Genomic DNA, 10,703 nt, shown 5'->3' on the forward strand with positions numbered 1-10,703 from the left:
TGCCCAGGGAGGAATCTTCCTCTCTGGAGACTTTCCAAACCCCCGGACACGTTCTGTGCCGTCTGCTGCAGGTGACAGCAGCTGGCCGATGGGTCGGGCTGGCTGATCCCCAGGGCTGTTCAACCCGAGCCATTTGAGGTGCTGAGGTCCTGAGCCCCGTTACTGTGTCCCTCCGAGAAGAGGAAAGTGAAGAGCGCTTGCTGGTGTCGCATACTTTGAAATAAAGCTTTTCATTCTAAATCATGAGCATTAAATACCGTCTATATTGTACCATCTGGTAGTGCTTAGGTTAAAAAGGCTGTGAGGCATTTCTTAATTTATACTAGAAGAGTTCTTGGAAGTCCGGAGTTTATAATGACATTTTTAGACAGAAGTAATGTGTGAAGTGCAGTGTAAGTGTTCAGTAAAGGAAATTAGTGCTGGACCTTTCAGGAAGGCAGTATTTTTTCAAGAAACTAGTGGTAACCTCAGCTACCTTATTGTACTCAAACACTTGCTATCTAAGGGAAAATAAGTCAGTGAGATACAGATAAGTTGCAATTTAAAAAATGAAGGAAATATCCAGAACCAATTTCTAATGAATTGCAATTTCTAATTTTATTGCAATCTACATCTTACATTATAGACAAAGATTTCCCTTAAATAACTTAGAAAAGGCATTAAATTATCAGTTTAAAAAAGTAAGATTTTTTTCACTTAAATGGGTAAAAGTGTTGATAAAATATACATTTGTTAATTTCAAGAGAGCACAATGACTTTTCCTAGTTAATTTGTGTTAATTGTCTTGGTCACTTGCCTAATATGGAGTCTGACTTGTTAAATTCTTTGCCTACTATTGAAGGATATTAGAAATTCCATAGTGAGCAAGGGGTAAGGAATGTTTGCTTTCATGGTCTTGGTTTCTTCTTGTCATACTCTCCTGCTAGATGTCAGTTGGTTTGAATTGCCTAACTTAGGTTTTGTTTATCTTCCAAAATAATTTTGCTGTTCTTACACAGGTTCCCATCTTCAGATGACCTTAGTTTTGTGCTTAAAGTTGTAGAAGGAAAAATACCATTCATTGAGAAGTGATAGGGTTTGAGAATTCACTCTGTAGCACATCTTCCCAAAATAGTCTTGAGCAAATATATGCAAAAAATATGAAGCAATAACTCTTGTGTAATTTGCCAAGCTAAAGTTCATTTTCTTTAATAACTGTTGATTTTGTGGTATGGTTACATGTTTGAGGATCCCACTGCAAACATCTACACAAGCTGTACACCTCACACCTTCCAGATAAAACATGGCAGGATTTCAGTTGCAGTTTTATAGGCAAACAAGCAGGTTAATAGTTTTTTCCTGCTAGTGAAGATCAGACTGGACACTTCACAGATTAACAATCACTGCTGTCTTCAGAGCAATTGTGATGGTTCCCAACCCCACTGTTGGTTCCCAGGAGCATATGGTGGTAAAGAAAGAAATGCTTGAAAAGTCTCAGTCACAGTTCTTTTTCAGACAAGCTCCACTTGGGAAGGGGTGGGTGATTCAGCACTCTCTGCTTGCTGCTGAAAGCTGAAGCTGGACCACTCATAATAGGAGATTTCAGGACTCTGCAAAGGAAATTCAGGATTCAGGACACTCACAGAGAAGGAGAAATCTTTGGTTTCCATCGCCATTCCAAGCATTAGCTCTGTATTTTATCCTCATACTCTTGTGAATTGTCTATATGTAGATCAGAAATCAGATCTCCTTCCTCCCTCTGATTTGAGTATGACAATCAATAGTTTAGAGAATCACAGTTGCTTTTGTCTTCTTAGATATTTATCTGAGCCTTCAAAAGAGAATGCAATAATGAAAGGTAATAATGTGCTGTGTTGCATAAGTTGGATGTTTGTCAGTACTTCAGATACACAGTCAGATTAAACTGTAAGCTGTGAGATGGCAGTAACAAACTGTATTTAGTATGTGAATATATGCCAGATGTGTGTGTGGTTTGTAGCTGAGGAGCTGTCTGGGTGTGGCTGCCCCTGTGAGTCAGGGCTATGGAGGCCACACCGCTGTGCTGACACTGAGTCTGGCACCGTGTGTCACCTGTGTGGCATTCTGGAGAGAGGTGAATTGCTCAGGCTGACTGCACTTCTTGTTATACACATCCAGCTGTAGGTTATTCAGCTGTTAGCCTATGTAATTCTGTAATAGCCTGAAATTAATCTCAGACTTGTGGATGAGCGTGTTAGCAACTGCAATAATCTAACCAGTAACACCAACATTTCCATTGTACTATGAGACATCAGTATTTAAACGAACATTTATGCAGATTTATATCACACCATCCAGATATACAACGTAATATCAACTTAGCATTGTAGAGTAGAGGAACACGTAAATTGGTTTTCTTCACACTTAACTCTCTGTGAATATTTTAGTGATTCTAAATTATCCATCAATGCATGTCCAAAATGTCTGTTGCTATGGTGCTTTAATACTAAATACAGAATTAAAGGGCTATGCAATACCATATAAAGACTATACTATACAATTTAAAGGTTGTACAATAGTGTAACAATGAGCTGCCACCCTTAGAAGTAGGGCTGCCAACTTTGATTAATACATGTATTTCTGCAAGCAAAGAGTATAGACACTGGTACATTTGTGTGGAAGTCAACTGCCTATATGAGGAAAAGGACTTCTGATCAAGTAAATTCAGAAGTACACATCATGTAATCTCTTGCATATTCAGATACTGGTCACTACTGGGTAAAATATATGTTTTGTGTCTTAATAGTCCCATTAAATCAGATAAGCCTGTCATCTTAAGTAGAACCATTGCAAAAGACCGAAAGAAAAATAGAACGCATTTACAACAGATATGTTACATCACCACAAATACTATTTCTGTGTATTTGACTAATTTCAGAGTCCAAATAGTACATGACAAAATCAGCGACATCAGTAATACCACTATCAACAGAGGCCCACTCACTTCAACTGAATGGCTTCTGTAAAAGATGGAATCTCATTAATCACCTTGTATACCACAAAACATATTACTGAAATCTGCTAGTTCATCATTCACCCTCGTGTTGAAGATAAAGCAGGAAGTGCAGTGTCTTACTGAAAGAAGAAATTACAGAGTAACCATGAAAATCACATTTCAAATCACTATGGTTACAGATATTTCATAGTCAAGAGTCTTTTAAAAGCTAGGAATAGAGTGCTGATTCTCCAATGTTAGGAGCTTCATATTTTGTAAATATTTTATGTCCTGCTCTCTCCCTGTGAGTGTGGCACTGAGCTCTCTGTGTCCTGGGCTGGGTGGAGTATTGGGACAGTGGGTACATCCTTGTGCACCTGAGCACTTGGCCACATTTCTCCTACCTGTCATCTACCACCTTTAATCCCTAGAATACTTGACAGACACCACCTCTGCCAGGACACATACTATCTCTTCATTGCCATGGACAAATACATGATTTCAGCCCGATGAGGAAACAGATAATGAAATTAACTCACTTTCCAAACATGACTGAAGGATTGAGAGTAGAGGCACCAGCTCAATAGCTACTTTGGCCCATCCTTAAATTCCTTCCTTTTAAACAGATAACATAAGCATCTGTGAAATGTCCTGCTCAGCTCATGCTGGGAGGCTTTAGTCTTGCTTATTGCTGGTGTAATGCTCTGATCAGCACAGCTTGTGTTACAAGTGCTTTCTTTGGAAAAAACTCCTATTATTCCTTTCCATAAGCTATGTTTAAGTACACAACAAATTATTAATATGTACAACAGTTGTCATGGAGATAATGTGATTCCCAAGTGCGTTTTTTTTAAGTGGCACAAACCTGGCACACCCATCATGCCTTCTATGGACAAGTCCTACATAATGTTTCCTGTGTTAGATATGGGATAGATGCATATCTTTGCTTTTTGTGCCAACACCCAATGGAGAAACCACTGCTTCTGGCTTTCAGATGTCTGACTTTAGGAATATGAAAAATGTAGGACTTCTTAGGCATGGGTTTTTATAAGCTGCAAAAATCTTAGCAATGGGCTAGACTGCTCACTTCTGTGAAATCTCAAACACAATGCAACATCCAAATTATGGCTAAAACCTCACAGGATGTATTTTCTTTCCTCATCTTGGTCCACGGAATTCTGCCAAAATGTAGTAATTAATCCAAAAGAAGGCAGCTGGCTAATGTAGCTGGGGAGGCTTCCGGGCCATAATGAGGATAGTTTTCCTTAGAATGAGACTGCTATCCTATTAAATGTCTATAAATTCAGATGACATTTTGTTTAGAATTATCATAACATTTCTACCCTTTAACTGTGCCCTTGAAAAGTAGTTCACTGTGTACTTCAACCATTCTTACCTTAATTCTGCACTTCTTGTCTAGTACTGGAGATTCTGTTACACTTCAGCTGGGCAATGTGACTGCTGGAGCCATTCTGTACCTGTTTACTTGGGTGAATGAAGGAGATTCTCTGCATATTATAAGTGTTGCTTCTTTTTTTTTTTTTTCTTTCTTTCTTTCTTTTCTTTTCTTTTTTTCTTCCTTTTTTTCCCTCTTTTTGTCTTCTTTTTTTCCTTTATCAGTATTTATTCATCAGTTAATATAATATTGCAGTTACTGTCATAGTGACCTTGGGCTGGGCCAAGCAGTTAAGCTACAGAAAGGCTGCAAAATAGAATTGCAGCAAGAAAATTTGAGTTATTTCTCCCTTACTTTCTTGCCCAGTGAATGTATGTTTCTTGCATAGCACTGCCACTGTCTTGCAGTGAAGGAAGCATAAGCTCACCTGGGGAGTACCTGTGGGTTCTAGTGCAAGTTAATAAGATATCCATGTTGGTTTGGAGATGTTGTAGCTGCCTTGTGTGACAAAGCAAACACAACCTGCTGAGGATGGCTTGGCTAAACTGCTGCCTTGCCCTCCAGCTCAGCATCAGCTCTCAAGCCCAGTTCCAGTGCTTGCTGCTACTTAAATTTTTCCTCTGAAGAGAGAGCCTGGGAGGGAAATTTTCTTCTGAAATCTCCTCTTGTATGTGCTAAAGGACTAAGGAAAAGTTCACTGCACAGGCACACTTAGATCCTGATTTTGCTTCACTGTGGTTAACAAGTATATTATTAGTAATAGATAGTTACAAGTAAGAACCTGATCTTATTTTTAACCTAATACTGAATCAGATCTAATTGTAATAGGTGGGTTCACTGCTGTGCTTTGCTCTTTGAAGAATCTCATTCAGAATTTCAGTGCCTTCCATCTTAGGTATTAAAAATAGGTGGCAATTTGGATATTTCCTATTGTTCCAAATCTCATTTGCAGCCTTACATAACAGTGTTCTCACCAAAACGTTTATTTTAAGTGTGGGGTGGAAGAACATGCTGTAGCAACCTGAAATTATTTGCAATACTGGGTAGCTGGGTTATACAGAGTCTAGATAGAACCGTCTCTTCTTTTTTTGAGGAGCCATTTTAATATTAATCAAAATAAAGATATTAATTAATATCAAAATGTGTAAACTGCCTGAGCTTTGGAATTACAAAATCTGGTGTTGTCAGTCACAAGCATCCTTAGATAAATTGCCTAAGCAGAAGCTGCTGGTCATTCCAGCTCAATGATAGTGTAATATTTGTGAGTGGAATAATAGTAAATATATAAACATGCAAAATGTAATAACAATGGTAAATTACTTAGAAAGATAATAACTCCAGATGGATAGAACTGCACTTGAAAAACCTGAGCTTTCTCATTAGTGACATTAGTAACACTGTGTTCATTCACAAAGTACTGTATCCATTTTTAGTAGCTAAGGCCATTTATCAGGTGCATTACCAGAGAGAAGAATTGATTTCAGAAAACTTTCATTAACTGGAGCAATTATAATTTTTCAGTTCAACAGCGAATGCATCTGTATCAGGACTGAATGAATGAGAGGCACGGGGGGCCTGTCACAGCAGTGACTGATCTCAGCTGTGCAGAATGAGAGGGAGTTCCCCCCTTCCCAAGAGAGGCTCCCCAGCACAGAATCACTGGGCTCACGCTGTGGGGCACTGCCCAGCAAGTTTAATCTTGATACAAATTTTACTATCAAAAATAATCGTTAAAAAATTCATCTGAACCTTCTCAGAAGAACATTTATTCCAGAATCATTATCACCTTCCAGACTTCAGATACATTAGAAGTCATTCTCAACAGTATGACACTTAAATTGACCATTCTTGTGATGGAGCTGTTCCTATATGAAGACCCTCAATGTAATTTTTCATGAATGGCCATCTCTGTCCTGATTGTAGTTACATTTCCTTTAACAAATGTTACCTATTACAGCAGAAAATCATTCATATTTTTTCTTCTAGTAGGCAGAAAAACTTCACTGGCATAGTTCCTACAGCTCTATTTTTTGACAGTGTCCAGCTGAAGACAGTCAGGAAATGTACCAAAATCTACCAGGAATTACTCATGTGTAATTAATATACCAAGTGAAAGAATTTCCACAATAAAGGTGTGTACATTACAGTAGCCTTGAGATAGGGCTGACTTATTCCAAAACAAGTTCTTCTGGTTTTATGGGACTATTTAATGCATTTCTGTGCTAAAGAAAATAACTCTTGTTCTCACTCTGTACTATGAAACCAGTTAGCAGGAGGCTGGTGAACAAATCAGGAGACAGAAGATGTCTCTTGTATCTGCTTAAGGGTCTTCAAGGCCATTTCAATTCCCACTTCCTCTTCTGTAAGTATTATACCTACTATTAATTTTGCTAGTTATATGAGCAGATTTTCTAAAGTATAAGGTATCTTAAAGAGTAAAGTCATATTTGGAAAACTAATGCATTATTATGTCTGTTATATTATTATTATTATTATTATTATTAAAAAGCTTCTGGGCAGTGTACTGAATGCAAATACTTGCATTTTGTTCATCTGCTTCAATATTAATGCCTTCTACATATAATCCAGAAGAAATATATATACACATATACACATTCCTTGTAGAGAGAGTAGCTTCTCTAAAAAATACTGACAGAGGGTATGTGTAACATGGCTTTTCACTTGTCTCAGGAAATTCTGCAGTATTCAGTGTCTTGCAGACACAAAATTTCACTTAGTCTGAAAAGCAGCTCTGTGTAAGATGGCATAATCACAGCACTGGACAGGAAGATTTCTAGGTGAGGGAGTGACTGAATGTATCCACGTCAAACTACTAATACATATTTTTGAAGTGGGGTGCTACCAGCAAAGTGCAGCTTATTGTGAAATGAGACCATGTATGTAGCAGATGCTGGTAGTCCCTATGCATCCAAATCCTTTCTACTTCCCTTTCTTATCATGAGATTGTGAATTGTGCTTTTTTGGTTTTGTAATTAAAGGGTAGATTAGATGGAGAGAACTAGAAGAGCTGCATCCATTAATTTAATGTAGAGAATTTCTCTATGTTATAATTTATAATGGGATTTTATAAGTTATAATGGGATTTTACTTGAGTGAAATAAAACTCTACAGTGTAGTGCTTGGGAATGTTTACTATATGAGCAGCTTCAGTGTTGAAAAGATTTCACTGAGTCATGCTATGACTCTCTGCCAAATACCAATCATATGACCAAGCCAGCTAGATAAGGGTGTTTCTTCATGCCAGTACATTTCGCATGCCACTCTACACTGAACCTTTTTTTGGCTGTTCACCTGTGGATTTTATGTGGCAGCAAAGGGGGACAATATAACCTGTCTGCATGTGTTTAAAAAAAGAGTAGATACCAAGAAGCACAAGCCAGCTGGTCTAGTATTAAGAATAGTGTAACAAGAGGGGTTGGGTTTGACATGATTTCGTAAGTAGATTTAAGGCAGACAATCCAAACCAAACATTGATTCTGGTAAAAAGCAGTGAATATCTTCCCAGTTCCAGGAATCAGGATGCTACCCAGGAGATAACAAACAATTTCAGAAGTTCAGAGAACAAACTTCCTTATTTCTGTTGAGACAGATGTTTTAATTTCTACAGTTAAGACAGAAAAAGAAAATCCAAAAGTAGATGAATGAGTTTTATATGCAGCAGTGGACACTGCTAGATTTCCCTAAATCTTGTAAGATATTTATATTTAACTGTGAATATATGAGTGAAACTTCTGTTAGCTACACTTTTGGAAATTTCTATTTTATTTCTGAAATGTTTTTTATCTGTGGAAAGCTACAGCAAATGTCTTGTGCTAGTGATTCTTTACTCAGCAAGCTCCAGCTGCTGACACATAATGCCCATCTCCCACACAGCTCACCATGGCTAGCAATCAATACATTGTCTCCTGCATACAAAGGCTACTCCTCTGATAATCAGTCACTAGGACAGGGATGAAATCATCAGGCAAAATAGTACTAGAAAGAGCACAAAGGCTCACAATGGGCTTAAGTGTCTCTGCTGCAGCCCTTAACTCCAACTAAAATATCCTACAGATTAACTTGCCTTGGTGACTACTGAGTAAGGAAGTTAACGGGACAAGCACACATAGCACAGAAAGTTTAAATTATATTTCCCATCAGTGTGATCTGTGAAATCACTGTTAGGCTGCATGGGAATACTTGAGAGGTCACAAGGGATTATATGAGCATTTATGTTGCATTCTGTCGTGTGTTCAGCTCCACTGATATCAACCAAATTGTTTCCATCTTCAGTAATGCTGCATTTGCCCATAGGCCTTGAAAGAACAATATGTTTATTAACTGTACATATTTATCTGTCACCAAGATCTCAGGTTTTCAAATTTTCAGTATTCAATACTGAATGTACTGAAGCTTCTCTCCTGGTGTAAGGAAATGAAATTGGTTAATGGTTTCAGAACAGAACATACCTCCCTCAGAACAAAGCAGAGCATTGCTTTAAATGGCAGAAGGCTTGCCAGAAACCCTGGTATGTGGTGCCCAAATCTTCACCTACCACTGGATGAGACGTGTCACTTCCCTTCTCCTGCTTTCCTTTGTCTTCCTGTACTTCTTCTGTAGCTCTCAACTGAGTTATGGCTCTTGATCTGGCTCTTTCTCAGTCCCCTACTTTAACTATAACCTCATCCTTCCTCCCCTTGAAAAGCACTTCTAGTTTGGAGAAATATTCACAGCATTTAAGCAAACCTATGGTTTTAGTGAGCAGTCTCTCCTTTGGCATGATTTTGTTGCTCTTCAAACCACAGCAGAACACATTCCAAGAGATAATTAGCAGCTGTGTTCAAGGGATTCCAGGGGAGATGCAAGTTCTGAATTTTAACAGAATGTTTGTATATCTGATGTAATTTGGTCTCATCACAGCCTGTGTAAGTTCCCTATGCAACAGAACAAAGGACAGAATTTGCCAATGAGTCCAAAAGCCTTACATGAGGAAAATAACTATTTTCTTTCCAGCAGCTGGTGCAGCATTTTCCCTGTTGGGTCTGTGTGTAACAGTGTAAACCAACTAGAAAGGAAATGTTAGAAACCCTCCGAAATAATGCTTGGTGCAGGTAAGGTAGGGTGCTCTTTGCCTGACACATTCACTGAAAATCAGGTTTTTCACTTGGAAAATACACTTCTGCAATTAAGCAACTGTGATGTTTTTCTTAAACATTTATCCCTATATGCAATAAAATACTTAGCAATTTTATTATCAGTTTCTCTGCAGAAAATTCAAATAGACAGAAACTTATGGCAAAGAGCAGAACTGCCAGAGCTGCATGGTGGGTGTGACTGTGCTAAAGCTCTTGCACAGCCCGTGAGTGACTCTGTGATCTGTGATCTGGATGTGCCTTCACAGAATCACTGAGTGAAACAGATATTTCTGTATTGGGTAGTTATTTCCACCTTACTCACAGAAGAACCTTCCCCCCAGTTTTCTTCCAGCAAAGAGGTTCCTGCTGTGTTAGCATTTCCTCTTTCCATAGTGTTCTATTTGCTAACTCTGCAGAGTGGTGGGAGGTACACAGAATACAGGGAAGAATTTCTGATTTCCCAGGGCCAAAACATTTAACAGCAGAGATTAGCTGATTATGTGGTCTTCTCTGACCACCCTTCTAAAACCTGATAATTACTTAGATCTGAACACAATGAGCACATTTCTAAAATTATTCAGATACTGCTATTTTGTATGAAAAGCGTCATATTTTATTACCAATTCTAGAATAGCATTTTCCATCAGTAGTTCTCAGTGAGCTTTGTAAAGTCAATACCACTTCACAGGTGAGGAATTGGTGTTCAGCAATGAGATTATTTACCCCAAACCATCTCAGCCAGCAGCACAATAAGGAAGGAACATGATACAGACAGTTAGGCTGGCATCAGGTCCACCTGGTCATTTAAAATGGAGAAGATACCGTGATTTATTTTTGGAGGATTTGCTAGCTCAGCCTGTTTTTCACATTTGTTTTTTTCAGCCTCATAGATACTCTTTTTCTTTCTGGGATCTTTAAAGTATGTTTTTCCTTCTTCTGAGTGAGACCCAGTGAATGAAATCTGTTTTTCTGAGCCTTAACTCTAACCCCAAGCCCATGGAAGCTTTTTCTGGATTGGGTGACATTAAGCCTCCAGTTCCCTACTTACCCCAGGCCCTCAAAATAAATTTTTAGATAGGATTATACAGGAAAATGCATTAAGAGAGGAAGAGCATTTAAAAATAGCCTAGCATCTAAATCTGGGTGTAATCTCCTCTAATTCTCCCAGTATTTGAGCACAGGTCATGAGGCTGTACTAGTCTGGTGTTGGTAAATTCAG

The sequence above is a fragment of the Erithacus rubecula genome (assembly GCF_903797595.1).
Source record: "Erithacus rubecula genome assembly, chromosome: 16".
Classification (NCBI taxonomy): domain Eukaryota; kingdom Metazoa; phylum Chordata; class Aves; order Passeriformes; family Muscicapidae; genus Erithacus; species Erithacus rubecula.